The sequence below is a fragment of the Pantherophis guttatus genome, chromosome 11 (assembly GCF_059756535.1).
Source record: "Pantherophis guttatus breed Tessera chromosome 11, ASM5975653v1, whole genome shotgun sequence".
NCBI classification, from domain to species: Eukaryota; Metazoa; Chordata; class Lepidosauria; order Squamata; family Colubridae; genus Pantherophis; species Pantherophis guttatus.
The window spans coordinates 27,127,968-27,146,600 of NC_142073.1; the positions used below are offsets into that span (position 1 = coordinate 27,127,968).

The 18,633-nt window shown below is 43.9% G+C and overlaps 1 protein-coding gene and 1 long non-coding RNA gene across 9 annotated transcripts in view; one reads left to right on the plus strand and one right to left on the minus strand.

Annotated features, from left to right (window-relative positions):
• The window catches only part of LOC132708993 (uncharacterized), a 43,811-nt gene extending 26,433 nt beyond the window's left edge, over positions 1–17,378 (plus strand). Inside the window, exon 2 of the long non-coding RNA XR_009620046.2 lies at positions 17,242–17,378. This is a non-coding gene — a long non-coding RNA (uncharacterized LOC132708993). The remainder of the gene's footprint in view (positions 1–17,241) is intronic.
• The window catches only part of CNOT1 (CCR4-NOT transcription complex subunit 1), a 164,662-nt gene that overhangs the window by 142,137 nt on the left and 3,892 nt on the right, over positions 1–18,633 (minus strand). Inside the window, exon 1 of one of the 8 annotated variants that reach the window (XM_060681494.2) lies at positions 11,382–11,545. The exons of the other annotated variants lie outside the window; for them this stretch is intronic. The gene's annotated coding sequence lies outside the window, so the exon portion shown is untranslated. Of the gene's footprint in view, positions 1–11,381; positions 11,546–18,633 lie in introns of those variants that run through there. 8 annotated transcript variants of the gene reach the window in all.

Here is an 18,633-nt window from a genome sequence, read left to right on the forward strand (position 1 = left end):
CTCAGAACCAATGTATCTAGATGGAAATACTTGAACCTTGCCATTACTTTGGAACAGTTGATGTGTGATCTGGATGTGGGAGCCACTATAAGTATCCCATTGCCATGGTCAGATCACTTCCTAGTCCAAGAAGTGCCTAATGGACGATTTTCAGAGGGTGCCTGACGAGTTTCCTGACAATCTGGCAGTTGATTCCTTGCTGTTTTCAAGTGACCACTTTTCACTGGCAGATCCTGATAGCTTCTTGATTTACTATCAGGGTGGATAAAAATCAATGATTTTTTTTAAAAAATAAAAAAAATCAGATTTTTTTGATTTAAATCGGATTTTTTTGATTTAAATCGGATTTTTTTTTTATTTTTATCGAATTTATTTTAATAAAAAACCTTTGGGGTAAAAATCTATTGTAAGATAGTTTTCTATTTAAGATACTTAAATAATTTAGTTTATTCAGCATGAAATGGAGCTTAGTTATGTAGCATGAGGCTATATATTCTGCAACACTGGGACTATCGGTGAGTCAACAGTGGGTCAAAGGAGTAGCAGAGATGACAGTTGCTCTTTAAAAATTATGATTTAAATCGAGTTGATTTAAATCAAGCCTTTTTACTAGTGATTTAAATCATGATTTAAATTGTGATTTAAATCAACTCGATTTAAATCAAATCCACCATTTACTATCACCGTAAAATATGCATGAATGCGGGCATACACTTGTGCTCAATAACATTTCATAGTGCTCTAGACATCACTTCTCTCACTTCATTATTTCTATAATGAATTATATAATTTCTGTAATAATGAACAGCATTATTTCTTCTCTTTTATGCATTTCTATTGCAACAAATTACTATTCCATGAGACATTTTCTGGAGTGAATTTCCTGTTTTGTTTGGAAACAACCAATATCCACAATATCTCTACACAGCATATTTCACTGAAAGTCACTCCGCAATAGGATCCAGAAAAATGGACATTGACTTACCTGAATGTCCTTTTTCGGAACGCTGCGTATACACTCCAGCATTGGGAAAATCCTCTTATCTGACAGCAACTGAGAGAACTTTTTTTACTTATCTACCTACTCTGTGCTCTCTCCACGCCCCCTTTTGCACCCGAATTGAACGAAGACACCACAGGTGAAACACAACAAAATTTATTAACACAAAACCACCACAAGCCAACATACAAAGAAAAGGGAGGGAAATGGAGTGTATACGCAGCGTTCCGAAAAAGGACATTCAGGTAAGTCAATGTCCATTTTCCAGAACGCTGCTACTACACTCCAGCATTGGGACATACCCAAGCCTAACTTCCAGAGTCGGGCAAAACACTAGCCAACTCAGTGGACCCAGACACCACTGCTTGCAAAACTCGTCACCCAAAAGACGCCTCAGCCGAAGCGTAGGCATCAATCCGATAATGTCTTATGAAGGGCGACAAAGAAGTCCAAGTAGCCGCCCTACAGATGTCCAACACAGAAGCCTGGGTAGCCCAGGCGGCTGAAGTAGCCGCACTCCGCATAGAATGAGGCAAAATGTTCCCAGGAACAGGACGACGCTGATTCTCATAAGCAGAATCAATACAGGCCTTAATCCAACGACCAATCGTGGTCGACGACACTTTCTGACCCATGGATGCAGGATGGAACGAAACAAAGAGGGCTTCCGTCTTCCGAAACTCCGCCGTCCTACGCATCTAACGTCTCAACGCCCTGCGCACATCCAGAGTGTGCCAAAGAACCTCACGGTGATGTCTCGGCGACGGACAGAAATCCGGAAGCACTAATTCCTGCGCCCGGTGAAACCACGAATTAACTTTGGGCAAAAAGGCAGGATCCATCCTCAGGACCACAGTATTAGCATGAAAAATGCACAAGTCTTTCCTGACTGATAAAGCAGCAAGCTCAGAAATGCGTCTAGCCGACGTGATCGCCAGGAGAAATGCAACTTTGAACGACAGAAACTTAAGCGAGGTGGAACCCAGCAGCTCAAACGGAGACAATGTGAGAGCCTGCAAAACTAAAGATAAATCCCAAGAGGGATAACGATGAACCGTAGGCGGTCTCAGGTTCGTAGCTCCATGAAGGAACCACTTCACCCACGGATGATGAGCCAAGGAAGTGTACGGTGGACAGGATAACATAGTGGCCAGGGCCGCCACCTGACGCCTGAGAGTGGCAGGAGACAAACCCCGTTCCAAACCCGCCTGTAGAAAAATGAGGACATCCTGAACCGTTGCAGACGTAGGATCCACATGAGCAGTCGCACACCAACGGCAAAAGGCTCTCCACGAGGCTTCGTAGATCCTCGTCGTGGATGGTTGACGGGCCGACTGAATCGTACCAATCACCGTATCTGGCAAACGGCCTTTCTTCAAGAGGACGCGCTCAAATGCCAGACGGCCAACTGCAGCCACTGGGGCTCGGGATGACGAATGGCCCCCTGACACAGCACGATCCGATGTGGAGGAATCACCCACGGGTCTGTCACCGAAAACTCCACAAGATCCGCGAACCACGGCCTGCGGGGCCAATGTGGAGCCACCAGTAACATCTCCGCCCTCTCCGCTATCATCTTGCGAACCACCAGCTGAATCAGTGTGACGGGAGGGAAGGCATATAGTAGACCCGCTGGCCAACGACACCGCAGAGCGTTTGTGTCCTCCACCGCTGGAGTCGGATACCGAGTGATGCACCGGGAAAGTTGGGCGTTGGTCCGACTGGCGAACAGGTCTACCAGAGGCCGTCCGAAGCGAAGAGAAATCTCCTGAAATAGACTGGGAAGCAGCTGCCATTCGGCCTGGTCTATCACTTCCCTGCTGAGCCAATCCGCTCGTGTGTTCGCTTTCCCGGAAATGTGGTCTGCGAGGATGAACTCCAGATTTCTCTCTGCCCAGTTGAACAGACGTGTCGACTCGAGCATCAACGTCTGTGACTTCGTCCCCCCTTCCCGGTTTATGTGCGCTTTGGCAGATGTATTGTCCGTGAGAATCAGGACATGACGACCCCAAACCAGCGTCCGGAAATGCAGAAGGGCGAGACGAATGGCTCGAAGTTCTAATAGGTTGATGCTCTGTGCACGTTCCTCTGGAGACCATTGTCCTTGGCCCACCTGGGCACCCAGGTGGGCTCCCCAGCCATGGAGACTGGCATCGGTGGTGATCACGACCTGGTCTAGTTCCAGGAAACTGCAACCTTGCAGGATGGCCGGCGACTTCCACCAACTCAGTGACAGTCTGACTTGCGGAGGCACGAACACTGTCCTTGCGGAGTTGGAACTGCCTGTTCTCTGGAACGGAAGAAGAAGCCATTGCAGTGGACGAGAATGTCTGCGTGCCCACGGAACAATGCGGAAGCACGAGACCATCTTCCCCAACAATCGTGACAGCGTCAATAGAGGAGCCTTCCTCTGGGTCAGCACTTGGCCCACAAGCGACTTGATGTTTTTCGCCCTCTCTGAAGACAGGAAAACCTGACCCTTCTCGGAGTCTATCAGGGTCCCGAGGTGTAGAACTGCGGTCGTGGGGACGAGCTGGCTCTTGTCCAAGTTGATGGAGAATCCGTGCTCTCGGAACGCCGAAAGCACCCTGTCCCTGTCTTGCGCCGCTTGTGCCCTGGACGAGGACAGGATTAGAATGTCGTCCAGGTAACATAACACCCTCACCGGAACGGTACTGAGAGACGCGGCCACTACCGCCACCAGCTTGGTGAAAGTCCTGGGAGCCGAGGAAAGACCGAACGGCATCGCACAGTACTGGTAATGCCTGCCCGCATACTCAAATCGCAGAAACTGTCGATGCGAAGGAAGCACTGGAACATGCAGGTAAGCCTCTCGCAAATCCACCGACTGCATCAGGTCCCCTTGGCGAATAGAAGCCAGAATGGACCAAAGAGAATGCATCTTGAAACAACGGTAACGTACCGCCCGGTTCAACTCGAGGTTGAGAATGCCTCTGACCCCGCCCGAACTTTTGGGAACCAAAAACAGTATCGAATAGAAGCCGATCCCCTGTTGGTCCAACGGAACCGGTTCTATCGCGTGGATCTCCAGCAGGTGTGCTATCTCTTCCACCATCAGGCTGTGAGAGTCTGTGGACAGGGGAACTGGGCACCGGATGAACCGTCGTGGGGGCCGATCCATGAATTCGATTGCGAGGCCCTCCGAAATTGTGCGACGCACCCACTCGTCCGGAGTGGACCGGGCCCACTGATGACGAAAGGCCCGGAGACGTCCCCCCACTGGCCCCAGAGTCGGTGAGTCATTTGCCCCTTCTGAAGGGCCTAGAAGTGGACCCACGATAGGGGCGCTTGGAGGAGGACTGTGACCTGCCACGCTCTCTGAAACACTGTCTGTCAGAAAAGCGGTCTGGAGTTTGGAACGACTGCCGGTAAGTCGAGGGGCCTCCCTGCCCCGAGTAGGAACGAAATGGCTGACGTTGCGTGTAAGGGGTGTAACGCCTGTCTTGTCTGCGAAAGGACGAGGGCATAATTTTGCGTTTGTCTTTGTCCTCCACAAGGACCGGCTCCAATGCCGTGCCAAACAGGTTCGGGGCTTTATACGGGGCCGCCGCCAACTTCCATTTGGTTTTCACATCGGCTTTCCACGGCCGTAGTCAGAAAAGGCGTCGCGATGTGACAGAAGTCGCTAACGCCCGCGATGCAAACTTGACAGAGTTCAACGAAGCATCCACCGAATATTCTGTGGCTGCAATAATCTTGTTAATATCGTGGCGCAAGCGGGTATCCTCTGGAGGGAGCCATTCCTGAAGTTGGCGCAACTAGATCAAAGAGGCCCTATTGAAGAATGAAGTAGCCGTGGCAGTTCTAACAGTCCAGGCCACGGCTTGATGAGACCTACAAAAGGCCAATTCAGTGCGCCTGTCCTCCGATTTGAGACCCTCCAGCGGATCAGATGAAACCATCGAATGAGAAGTGAGAGACGCCACCGGTGCATCCACTGTGGGCAAGTCCAACATGGCTTCAAGTTCGGGCGCCGCACAGAACAGTTTCTTATCTAAATTGCTTGGTGCAATGGACGACCCTGGTTGGGCCCAAGGCGCTTGCAGAACATCCGCGAACAGTTGAGGGCACGGAATAAAGTCCTTCTCCTGCTTGACTTGTTTAAACAGGGCATCATGAGGACCGGTCTCAGACGGGGTTGTCGGGGGTTGTGCTCCCACCGAACCCAAATTAGTAGTCAAGCAAGCCTTGTGAAGGAGGGACTTAAATAGTGCAGGACGAAACAAGCCCGTGAAGGCTGGAGTGTCAGGTACCAGACCTTCATCCTCAGAGAATTCGAGGTCGTCGGGGCCCTCCTCGTCATGGCACGAGCCCTCAGACGAAACAGACTCACGAGGCGAGGGGGAGCGAGCCCTGCGAGAGCTTGAAGAGGCCAACGTGCTTGAAGTCCCCACCGCCGATGTCTGGGCCGCTGTCTGCGCTCCAGCCGCCATAATAGAAGCCAACGCTGTTGACAACATCGTCTGGAAGTCGAACTGAGACGGAGGCGGAGGATTGTCCACCTCTCGGAGTCCCGCTGCTGTAGGCGTGAAAGTGGCCGAAGGTTGGCGCCGAGGGGGCGGAAAGGCTTCCAAACCCGCTGAGGAAACATCAGGCATCGACTGGGACACGCCCTTCTGCCAAGCCAAGGAACCGGATTGGACCGCTCTCCGCTCCGAAACGTCAGGAACAGGAACAGACTGTTGGGCGGATCCCGCATCACCACGAACTAAAGAAGCTGATGCCTGCTTGGCCTTCTCACATCGTTTTTCCAACGCCTTATGACGCCTGAGAGCATCCTTATCAGCGACAGAGGAGGTCTTAGAGTGGCGGGACTTGTGACCGCCAGACGCAGAGCGTTTGCCCGATTGTTTCTTGCGGGACTTAGATCTGACAGGGCTAACCTCCTGATCACTGTCTGAGGAGTACGAGCAGTCCGCCATGGTGAGATGGATTTGTAATAATAAATAATGAATCAATAATTGATTGACTGATTAACCGATATCAGTTTGTTTGATTGATTAATTGATTGGAGGAATGCTTGTTTGATTAATTAATTGGTTGATTGGATGACTGACTGCTTTGATTACCAAATTAATAGATATCAGCTTGTTTGATTGATTATTTGAATGATTAGAGGAAAGCTTGCTTAATTAATTAATTGATTGCTGAATTGATAGTCTGGCTACCGCTCTGGGCAATGTACTATGCCCCAACAAGCAGTGCTGGCACTCCTGCCACGCTAATTACAAGGGCACCCCTGTCTCTGCCCAGGTGTGAGGGAAAGCCTTGCACAAAAGGCTGCAAAAGGGGCAAGCGATAAACTGGCAAAGCTCCCCCCCCTTCTTTCTTCCTCTGAGTCAATGCCCAGACCGGGACAGAGACTCAGCCAGCCAGACCTCGGAGTAAAGGCTGCGGCCCTCTAATTAGGGTCCGCGCTGCCACGAGGTGATTCCAAAATGGCGGCCGCCCTAATGGTCTCAAAATGGCGGCCGCAAGTTGGTGGCGTAGTTATAAACTGGCGGCCCGCCCGAGCTTCGTAGGATGGCGGAGCGCTTTCCCCCCTGACGCCGCTCACACGCGGATGCCAATCAGGGATGGAGACCGGAGCGGTTTTGGAACGGCGGGAGGGTAGCGAGCCCCGACAGCCACGCCACACCCCCCCCAGCGATCACTTACGGCCGGAGCCTCGAGGCCGAAAACGCCGCCAGACACAGCGCCGCCCGCAGAAACCTGACGGGACGGTCGCTGGATGAGTCACGCCACCAAACGCAGCGAGCCGGTAGCCGCTCCTGAAATCACCTCCGTTCCGGCTCGCTGTTCCACACGAGAGTCGGGGAGCGATCCACTCAGCCCCGACCTCCCCGGCAATAGAATAGCTTTACCGGATCCGCCCCGCAGGGACAGAAGCCGGCAGCAGCAGGCGCAGAGGCGCGAAAGCCGGCACGACCCAGCTCCCTGGGCACGAAACCGACGAGCAGCTGATTGACTCACAAGAAATCAGAGAAAATCTAAACTTAACCGAAAAAAAGGAGAAATAAAAAAGGGGGCTAATCAAAAATAACCAAAAGGCCGGGACTTCCGGTTTGCTGCTTGTTCCCGCTGGACGCTCCTCCGGGATCGTCGAACCCACTGCCTGTAAGAGCCGCCTTTTTCAGCGGAATGGCGGCTCGAAAAAACTCCGTTTCCATTAGGAAACGGAGATAGAGCCGGCTGGGGTGGGTAGAGTCCTCTGCCTAATCCCAAAAGTTTTTTATTTACTTTTGGGAGGGAGCGGAAGAGACTCCCCGTATCCCCAGCCGATGCTCCAGGCTCTGGGAAATCTCTGCTACACGCAGAGCTAGGGGGCAAAAGCAAGCCTGTAAATCTGTCAAATAAATTAATTAAAGAAGATATGAGCTGGACCTCTGATCCTGAAGCGCAAGTATTCTTTTTATTCTATTTTGCCTAAGAAGTCAAGTGAAGGGAAAAAAGTTTTTTTTTTTTAAATGGCGATTGCTGCTGCGGCTTGAAGAGAGGCTGAAAGGGAAACTCCTTCCGTTTTCAATTACAAAGTAGCGGAATGAATACTTTTGGCTGTAACTGAAGGCAAAATCTCACTCTCACTTCTGGTTTTTTTTTTTCTTTTTTTTTTTTCTCTCTTTGAGGATCTGATATTGATCTTGGTTGGAAAAAAAGTTTTTTTTTCTCTCTTTTCCAGTAAATTTTGTCTGCGTGGAAAAATGGCACTGAGACTTATAAAACTAGACAAACAGGCAGTGGGGGGGGATTCCCCCATTAATAAATTACATCAACAAGTTTTAACTCTCCAGTCTCAGAAACCTGACTTTAATATAATAGAATTTCTTCTTGAGGAGATTGTAAGAAGGGATGAGATTGTGAATCAGCAACTTGAAAAATTTAAGTTGGAAATCAAAGAAATTGGTGAATTGGTGAAATCTAAGTTTGGCTTTTTGGATCAAAAGATTTTAAAAGTAGCTAATGGCTTAGCAGACTTTATGACTCAGTTGGAAGCAAATACTAACTCTAAAATGAAAGAAACTGAGGAGAATTTGGATGACAAGATCCAAAAAATTAAAAAGGATTTGGCAAACATTCAGGATAATAGTTCAGAAGACAAATTTAAAATGGAGGCTGATCAAAAGACTGTTAATGAAGAAAATGTACAACAGAGGATTGAAAGAGAAGTTTTAATGATCCAATACAATTTTACAGAATATGCAATTAGACTGAGAGGTTTGCAGGAAGATGACAGAGATTTAAGGAAGATATCTTCTGAAATTCTGGCTGGGATTTTAAAGGTTCAACCTGATGAAGTGTTTTGCAGGATTGACAGAATTTATAGAATAAACTCCTGGTTGGCAAAACAAAGGCAATTGCCTAGAGATGTGGTGATTTATTTTACAGACAAAAAAATTAGAAATAATATTGTCCAGAATTCTTATGATTCTGCTTTGCAATTTCGTGGAAGGAAGATCTGGATTTTTAAGGAACTCCCGCCCAAGATGTTAATGGAGAGGAAGAAATTTGGTTTTCTAGTGAATGAGTTAAAAAAAAGGAATATTCTATTTAGGTGGGACGTCCCAGTTGGTTTAATATTGAGACACCAAGGAGTAAGATACCAACTGAATACTGTCGAAAAAGCGGAAGAATTTTATCAAAAATTTTTAAAAATAAATCTAACATCTTTAGGCATAACACAGGACAAGCAAAAGGAGTTGGAAATAAAGGGAAAACATCAAATTACAGAGGCTGTGGTAGATAAACTGTCTTTGGACTCCTTGGATACCCCAGCTGGACTGTCTATAAATTTGAGAGCAGTGTCATCTGATTCTAATGTAATGAACTATCAACTTACAGACAAGTGCGTAAATCAACCAGTTGATATACAAGTGATGGAAAAGACATATGAGATAATAAAACAAAACCAACAAGATCAATTTACAAAGCAGAATGACAACCAATCAGCTGATACACAACTTGTAGGAAGGAAATCTGGATGGAAATGCAACCCGCAAAAGAAAAAGAAAAGAAACAGATCTCGTAGAAATAGGAGTTTCTAAACCAAGCAACAGTGAAGCCAGGGATTTTTTTAAAAAAATAAATGAATATGTGAAAAGATATTGGAGGCGAATTATCGTTTAATACTATCTTGAGGAAAGTGGCAGATCTCTGCAATGCCGTGATTTTGGGATGTGGAAAGAGCCTTACATTGTTGGATTTGAACTATCTATTTTGGATTTCTTTTACCGATAAATATATTATATCTATTTTGAGTTACAAGGCAAGAGAATCATGCTGGGGCATGCAGAAGATCTGGCTGTTACCCACTAAGATGATGGGGATTTATAATACTGATGAAAACCACAATTACAACTATATGGAATATAATTATAATGTCACTCGGGTGGTTGTTTTTACTTTTATATATACATGAGGATATTCATTATTGATGGGGGCAGAAGATGACTGAAGATTTTGAATAAACTGTTGCACCAGGATGCTATGTTACCCTATTATGGATGACGGATTTAACAATCTAGTGGAAAGACATCAAAGAAGATACTAAATGAATTATAAATTTAAAGTTATTGTCTTTTCTCTTTTTATAAAATGGAATGTATATATAGACATATGTATATTTTAGCAGAGTGGGCAGTGGATTATATTTAGAATTGTAGTGCATGGTAATCTTGCAGGAAACTGGGTTGAAATAGGCTAGTTTAGTGATTGATTAGTTTAAGAAAAAGGATTTTTAAGTCATATATTTTGGGGAGTGGAAGAATTGGATAGAACTGAATAAATTTGGAGAAGGCTGCTTTGAAATGTTAAATTAATATATATAAAAGTAAAAGTTATGTTGTTGTAATAATAATAATATTTTATAAGTTTGGGGGAGGAGAAAAAGGGTAGATTGTGAAAAGCGGAGTTATAAGAATACTATGCTAAGGGTCAGTACTTTGAGGAGTAAGGGCATGGTAAAATATTATGTAATTAATTATGAATTAGCTTATTGTTGTGAAGAAGAAGTCACAGGGGGGGATGGGTGGTGAGGGCGGGTTGGGGAAGAAGGGAGGAAAAGGGGGGAAAAACTTGTATTTGAAAAACTTTTTCAATAAAAAAAATAAATAAATAACCAAAAGGCCTAACGCAACACTCAGAGCACAGAGAAAATCCTCCCAGTGTGTCAGCAACTGAGAGAAAGACTGGGGATTCGGGGGCAAAAGGGGGCGTGGAGAGAGCACAGAGTAGGCAGATAAGTAAAAAAAGTTCTCTCAGTTGCTGTCAGATAAGAGGATTTTCCCAATGCTGGAGTGTAGTAGCAGCGTTCTGGAAAATGATTGGGGCATCATCTTGTTTAGTACCTGGGATTCTTTTTGACCTGGGGTCTGCAATGAAGGGGGATAGGTTGCTCTTTACATTGTTACCCCAGGCCAGACTGGTGATGATGTTGAAGTCCTGTTCCAGCCTAGAAGCTGCAAAGGTCTGGATGTGAGATAACAGATTTAAAGTGAATTCCTAGCAAGTCAGTTTGTCCATCAAGATTCTCTCTCTGTTCCAGTGGTTTTTCTTGAAGGGCAACACTACCTACAAAACAGACCTGTGATTTTCCTGGACTTATACTTTTGAGGGGTCCCTCGTATTCTGCGCTTGGTTGTTTTCTTGCAGATGTTTCATTAGGTACATTACCTAGTTCAGATAATGTAACGTCTGCAAGAAAACAACCAAGATCAAGAGAGCATCAAGGACCTCTCATTTCAACTCTGAGCTACAAATATTCTTCTTGATTGGTACTTATATGCTTCATGGCCAGGAAAGCTTTGGCTGATGTCCTGCCTATGATGCTACCTGGAGTGGGAGGATTTTGCTACAGTGAATCACACAGCATCACCACTACTCTATTAGACAACTGAAATGTACCATATGTGGGGCAGTCTTGCAGCAGCTTGACTATTGGCACAATAGCTCACCAATATAGAATTATATCTACCAGTAGTCCTCACTTAACAACTGCTGTTTATCAACCATTCAAGGTTATGACAGTGCCGAAAAAGTAACTTTAAAACCAGTCCTTCCTCTTAGGATCATTGCAGAGTCCCACAATCACAACTGCCATTTCTGTGCTTCAGAGTCAGCTTCCAATAAGAAGAATTAATGCAGAATCTGGCTGTATAATCGCCAGTTGCAGTCACATGGTGTCTCACTTAATGACAGTGGAAGAGAAGTCATAAGTCTATTGCAAGTTATAATGTCTTACAAAACAACCACAATGCTTAATGACGGAGTTGCCTGTTGCAACTGTTATTGTTAAGTGTGGACTACCTGTCTAGTGAAATCATTTCAGGACCACTAAGACCCAGTTAAAACTGCTAGTCATTACCTCAATTCAACACTAAGGTATATCCAGTAAAGCCTTGCCGGAACCAAATTTGTCCATCAAGATTGGACATGCTGATAGTTCCCTCTCTCAAAAATCCATGGCAGACTTCTCAGTTAATAGCTCCACCTTTGTAATATATTCTCCGTGAAGTACAGGCGACCTTGCTGAAACTTTAGTCAGTTAATTTGGTCCCAGCTGACTCTGTGCAAGTGTCCAGCCTGGGCTTTATTTGGAGTTTTATGTGGTTATTTGGGGGGTTTGATACCATTCTGGATTTAGTTATATTTTTGTTTTCCTTGATGCTATAAGCACTATGAAATAAATAACTTTCAGCACTTCAAGGAAGGATTGAATGCACAAAGTTTACACAAAAGCCCTAAAATTTGCAGAGAATAGTATGAGAGTATTTGAAGCAATACTTTGGCTATATGTTTGGGCATAAGGGGCAGAATGTTCTAAAACCAGTAGCTGGTCTTAATTTCAGAGGTCCTGGCACACAGAACTGCCAGAAGACTGGAAAAAAGATATGATTCTAATCTTCAAAAGATAAAAAAGTGGATTCAGAAAACTAGACCAAGCAGTTTGACATTAGTATCTGGGAAAATCCTGGAAAAGGTAGTCAAACTGCAGATTTGTGAGCATCTAGAAACAAACTAGGCAATTACTGGAAGCCAGCATGGGTTTGTTAAAAACAGATCATGCCAGATAAATTTAATTGCTTTATTTGATAAAATGATTAAATTATTGGATCAGGGAAATGCTGTGGATAGAGTATACTTGGACTTCAGTAAGACATTTGACAAAGTAGACCACAGTCTATTTCTTGGTAAGATAGAACAATGTGGAATAGAGTGTCTCGCTACCAGATGGATTCACAGTTGGCTGTCCAACCATGCTCAGCAGATCCTCAATGGAGCTACATCTTCATGGAGAGAAGCATGCAGTGGGCTACCTAAAGGTTTGGTCCAGTACTCTTCAACATCTACATATTGATCTAGATGAGGGGATAGAAGGGAAACTCACAAAATTTGCAAATGACATCAAGATGGGGGAAATTGAGGACACTTTGAAAGATAAGACTCAAGATTCAGAAGGACCTTGACAGACTTGAGTATCAGGCCCTATTCAACAAGATGCAGTTCAGTGGTGAGAAAAGTAAGTCCTGCACCTAGACAGGAAAAACAGGTATAGAATAGGAAGCACCTGGCTCAACAGCTGTAACTATGAGAAGGATCTAGGAGTTCTAGGGGACCACAAGTATGAGCCAGCAATGTGCTGCAGCTGCCAAAATGATTGGCTAAGGCAGGGGTGTCAAACTCGCAGCCTATGGGCCAGATGTGTCATGTGCTGACCATACCCACCCCCATTTTAAGCGAAGAAGGGGAAAGTTGCAATATGTCCTGTGACGACGTGTCATCACGAGTTTGATACCCCTGGGCTAAGGGAATAGGCATGTTTAGCTTAATAAAGTGGGAAACAACATAGCAGTCTTCCAATACTTGACACAGGGAGTAGGGTGTCTATTCTCCGTAGCATCTGAGCGCAGGACAAGAAGCAATGAGTTGAAGCTCGTCAAGAAGAAGATTCATCCTGGAAATAAGGAGGAATTTCCTGACAATAAGAATGATTAATCAATGGAGCAGCTTAGCTCCTGTGCAGGGCTATTCTATTGCTGGAGGTTTTCAAGAAAAGACTGGATAACCATTTGTTTGGTCTTCCTGTCTTGGGCAAGGGGCTGGACTAGAAGACCTCCAAGGTCCATTCCAGTCCTATGATTCATATTAGCAATGCACAGATACAATTAATACTGTAAACAAATTTAATAAATAAATAATGGTCATAAATGGTTAGTATCTTCAACAAGATAGCCCTAAAATAAGAGACAAAGTAATTCTGTTAAAGAAGAAAGGTCAAATACTTCCAAGCCAATGTATGGGGAAAATGTTAAACTGTTAAAACTCGTTGTCAGTTAAATTCACTGTTGCTAAAAGGAGGTGCTACCAATTACTAAATCTAACATTTCATATACTTTTTCCAACAAATGTGTGACAGAAAATGTTCAAGAGGTAGTCCTTGACTTACAACAGTTCATTTAGTGACTGTTCAAAGTTACAATAGCACTGAAAATTATGACCATTTTTCACATTTATAATTGTTGCTGCATCCCCATGGTCATGTGGTCAAAATTAAGATGCTTAGCAACTGACTCATATTTATGACGGTTGCAGTGTCCCAGAGTCATGTGATCACTTTCTTAAACCTTCTGACAATGAGGAAAGCAAATTCACTTATCATGTCACTAACTTAACAATTGCAGTGATTCACTTAACAACTGTAGCAAGAAAGGTTATAAAATGAAGCAGAATTCACTCAAGTGTCTCGCTTAACAACATAAATTTTGGGCTTGTGGTTGTAAATCAAGGACTACCTGTAAAGCAGGGCTATCAAACTCACAGCTCGCAGGCCGGATGCATCAAATGCTGGCCACGCCCACATCCAGATTAGTGAAAGGGGGAAGTCCCAATATGTCATACGACACAGCGAGTTTGACACCTCTGCTGTAAAGAGATGTCATAGAAAACTGTTTTCTATGTTATTTGTTCCACCAGAACCTCTTTCTCTGTTAATAAGACTTAAACTGAGTTCTGATCTCACTGTAATACTGGAATTTTATAGAGTTCAAAGATTCACAAACTTTCTCTTACCACTTCAAGACTTCATCCAGTAACAAACCATGGCAAATGGAAGATTGTGGCTTGAAGAGGAGTAAATTTGAAGAGCATGAATTACCAAATAATGTGAAAGATAGATGTGCTATGTATTTATGAAACTATGGGAATGTATAAGGTGGTCTGCCTTTGTGGAGCAGGGTTTATGATATATGCAGAGAAGTGAAGGTATAAGGTTAATTATGAATGAAAGGCCTTAAACCAGAAAATATGAATTTCTACTCAGATTCTCATGCTCAGGCTTACACTATCTTTATGATACCCAACATATACCGTGTTTCCCCGAAAATAAAACCTTGTCTTATATTTTTTTGAATCCCGAAATAAGTGCTTGGCCTCATTTTCGGGGAGGTCTTATTATTTTGGGGCACATGGAGCAAGATGGGGCTCCTCTTGTCGTGTTACCTGATTTTTAGCTCTGTCTCCCTAACCCTAATCAGAGGAAATGGCAGGGACCGGCTACGTATGCGTTTAAATATTTTTTGGGAGGGCTTATTTTAGTGCATGCGCTCAAAAGCCCAATTTATTTATTATTATTTATTTATTAATTATATTTCTATACCGCCTTTCTCCCATAGGACTCAAGGCGGTGTACAGCCAAGAAAAATATAGACATACAAACATCATAAAATTGCTAATTAAAATTATTACTAAATTTGGCCAATTAAATAAAACCCAGAATTAGATAAACATTTAAAAAAAAAAATCATTCACATGTTCATATGTTTAGCCCCGCCTGTTGGAACATCAGGGTCTTGAGGGCATGGCGGAAAGCACGGAGATCAGGGATATTCCGTATCTCCGGGGGCAGTTCATTCCAAAGGGTTGGAGAAGGCCCTCCCCCTGGGAGTCGCCAGTCAGCATAATTTGACTAACCCTAACCCTAACCCTCCCTGTGAGAATGAACTGGTCGGTGGGAGGCTATTGGTGGCAAAAGACGGTCTCGTAGGTACCCAGGTCCTAAGCCATGGAGTGCTTTAAAGGTGATGACTAACACCAGGAGCCAGTGCAGCTCGCGCAGGAGACGTGTTACATGGGCGCAACAAGCTGCGCCCATAATCACCCGCACGGCTACATTCTGGACCAGCTGGAGCCTCCGGGTGCTCTTCAAGGGGAGCCCCATGTAGAGAGCATTACAGTAGTCCATACAGGAGGTGACTAGGGCATGAGTGACTGTGCGCAAAGCGTCCCGATCCAGAAAGGAATGCAACTGGCGGATCAGGCGAACCTGATAAAAGGCCCTGCTGGCCATGGCCGTCATGTGTGCTCTTCTAAAGATAGCCGTGAATCCAGGAGGACACCCAAGTTGCGAGCTCTCTCTGTGGGGAGTAAGGTCTCATCCCCAATTGTCAGTGATGGTACCAGATGACTATACCGGGACGCCGGAAGCCACAGCCACTCAGTCTTGGAGGGGTTGAGTCTGAGCTTGTTTCTCCCCATCCAGATCCGCACGGCCTCCAGGCAACGGGACATCACAGTAAGGGCATCATTGCGGTGGTCCGGGGTGGAGATGTATAGCTGTGTGTCATCAGCATACTGATGAACACTCACCCCGAAACCACGGATGATCTCGCCTAGCGGTTTTACATAAATGTTGAACAGAAGGGGTGAGAGGACTGACCCTTGCAGCACCCCACAAATAAGGTGCCTCGAGATCGACCTCTGACCCCCTGCCAACACAAACTGCGAACGGTCAGAGAGGAAGGAGGAGAACCACCGAAGCACGGTGCCCCCTATTCCTAACCCCTCCAGCCGGTGCAGTAAGATACCATGGTCGATGGTATCAAAAGCCGCTGAGAGATCTAATAGGACCAGGACAGATGAACAACCTCTGTCCCGAGCCTTCCAAAGATCTAATTGAGCTTATTATCAGGGGATGCCTTATTTTTGGGGAAACAGGGTACATCATCTTTTCCATTTCCTTCCTTCTTACCCAAGCAACAAAGCACCCACCAGGGTGGATAAAAATCAATGATTTTTTTTAAAAAATAAAAAAATCAGGTTTTTTTTATTTAAATCAGATTTTTTTATTTAAATCAGATTTTTTTATTTAAATCAGATTTTTTTAAATAAAATGCTTTTTGAGGAAAATATATTACCATCCAAAGGTTAATCCATCATGAAATAAAGATTAGTTTTTTAATTATGTAAATAAGTTTTTACATAGTTTTTTAATTACGTAGAATAAGGCTGTATATGTTTAATTTTTTTGGTAAATAAATTCCATTAATCCATTCACAACGTCATGCTCTTCCAGAGGTTTTTGTAAGATTATTGGGCAGTTTCTCTGCCTACAAGATATTATCACAGATGCTTGGTTTACTTTTGCAGTTCTCAAAACTGAATTTGACTCAGCAGAGTCACATGCCTCTTCTTCACAGCAAAAATATTATAACATCAACAGAGTTGAGAAAAAGACCTTAATCTTATTGTTCTACAAACCTATGAATACAGAATCAACCCCTTCAGTGCTAAGTTTCAAGAAGGTCAGTGAATAGAATAGAAACAATATTTTTCTGATTGTTTGGAGTGGAATAGATCTACACAAAAAGAAAGTGAAACTAAGTGTGAGGAGGAAGGGGCAAGCAGACAAACAGTACAAAATGAAAGTGAAACTTTCTGAGCACAATACTGCACAGCCACAGACAGACAAGTCTTTGGATCTTTTTGTGTGTATGACCTGAGGTTTATCACATTCTTTCCTTGGAGGAAAAAACCTATAATGGCAGCAGGCCGTAAAAGAGACCCAGTTTGGCAATATTTTAATGAAGTTCCTTTACCTATTGGTAAGGCAGGCATGCGTGCAAACTGCAAACACTGCAACAAAGAAATGCAAGGCCTGGTGGCCCGAATGAGGCAACATCATGAGAAGTGCTGTGATGAAGATGACCAAAGAAACACATTTGAACAGGCAGGATCTTTAGGTTGGTAAACATTTTTATTGAATCATATTTCTAAAGACTGCCTTGAACTGTCATGTTTGAGCAAAATTATATTTCTTATTATTATTGCATGTTACTGTCATTTGGTACAGTTATGAAGAAAGCAAATATTCCTTTTGGGGCAGTGCTGTGTACAATAAGCAGAAATTGTATAAACAATGAAATAACAGCATTGACTTTTTTGTTTAGGGGAATTCATGGATTCTGGAAACTATCCACCTTCAAGATCACCATCCTCCTGTTCTACAGTTTCAGAGTTATCCATCCAGGATAGTGCTTCATTAGCATCATCATCATCAGACACCCACAGCCACATATCACTATCACCTAAAAGAAAGAAAAAACCCTTCCCTCCTGGAACCACCATAGATAAATTTGTGATAAAAACTAGCAGATTAGAGAGTTAATTGATGAAAAAATTGCCCAGTTTGTTTATGCAACGAACTCTTCTTTCCGTCTGACTGAGAACCCATATTTCATTAATATGGTTCAGTCACTGAGACCAGGATACAGTCCACTCAGCAGAGCAGATGTTGCAGGGAAACTGCTGGATAAAGTGTATGACAGAGAAATGGAGCAATGTGCAACAGCTCTGGAGGGTAGAATTGTTAACCTAAGTATTGATGGGTGGAGTAATGTCCACAATGATCCTATTGTATGTGCTTGTATAACAACAAAAGAAGGGAAAGTCTTCCTTGCACAAACAATTGATACGTCAGGAAATGCACATACAGCAGAATACTTACAAGAAGTGGCAGTAAAAGCTATAACAACATGTGAACAAAAATTCAAATGTCTAGTACGCAGTATGGTCACAGACAATGCTGCAAATGTATCCAAGATGAGAAGAAATTTAGAAGAGCAGGAAGGGAATACAAAGCTAATAACATATGGTTGCAGTGCTCATTTGCTGCATCTCTTAGCCAAAGACTTAAGTATTCCAGAAATAAAGACTAATGTTGTTGAAATTGCTAAATACTTCCGTAACAATCGTTTTGCTGCAGCAGCTCTGAAAAGGTTGGGTGGAACCAAGCTAACGCTCCCACAAGGTGTTAGACGGAACTCTGTGGTGGACTGTTTTGAGCAGTATATCAAGAACTGGCCTATTCTGATGACAGTTTGTGAAGAAAATCGAGATAAAATAGATGGCACTGTCATGGCCAAAATCCTCAACATTGGGCTTAAGAGAAATGTTGAACATATGCTGAGCATCCTGAAACCCATCTCTGAAGCTTTAAACAAAATACAGAAAAATAGCTGTTTTATTGCTGATGCTGTTGAAATTTGGAAGGAACTGAGTGAACACTTAAAAACAGAACTACACATGGACAGAATTAAATTACAAGCATTAAAAAATGAATGGGACAAGTACTGTCTCCAGCTCATTTTTTGGCAAATACTGTCAATATCCAGTATCAGGGTCAAAACTTAAGTGCTGAGGAAAAGGAGTTAGCTATGACATGGGTATCCAGCAATCATCCACCTGTAATGCCAACTATAATAAACTTCAAAGCTAAGGGGGAACCATTCAAGAAATATATGTTTGCTGAAGATATATTTTAAAGAAAGTCACACCAGTGA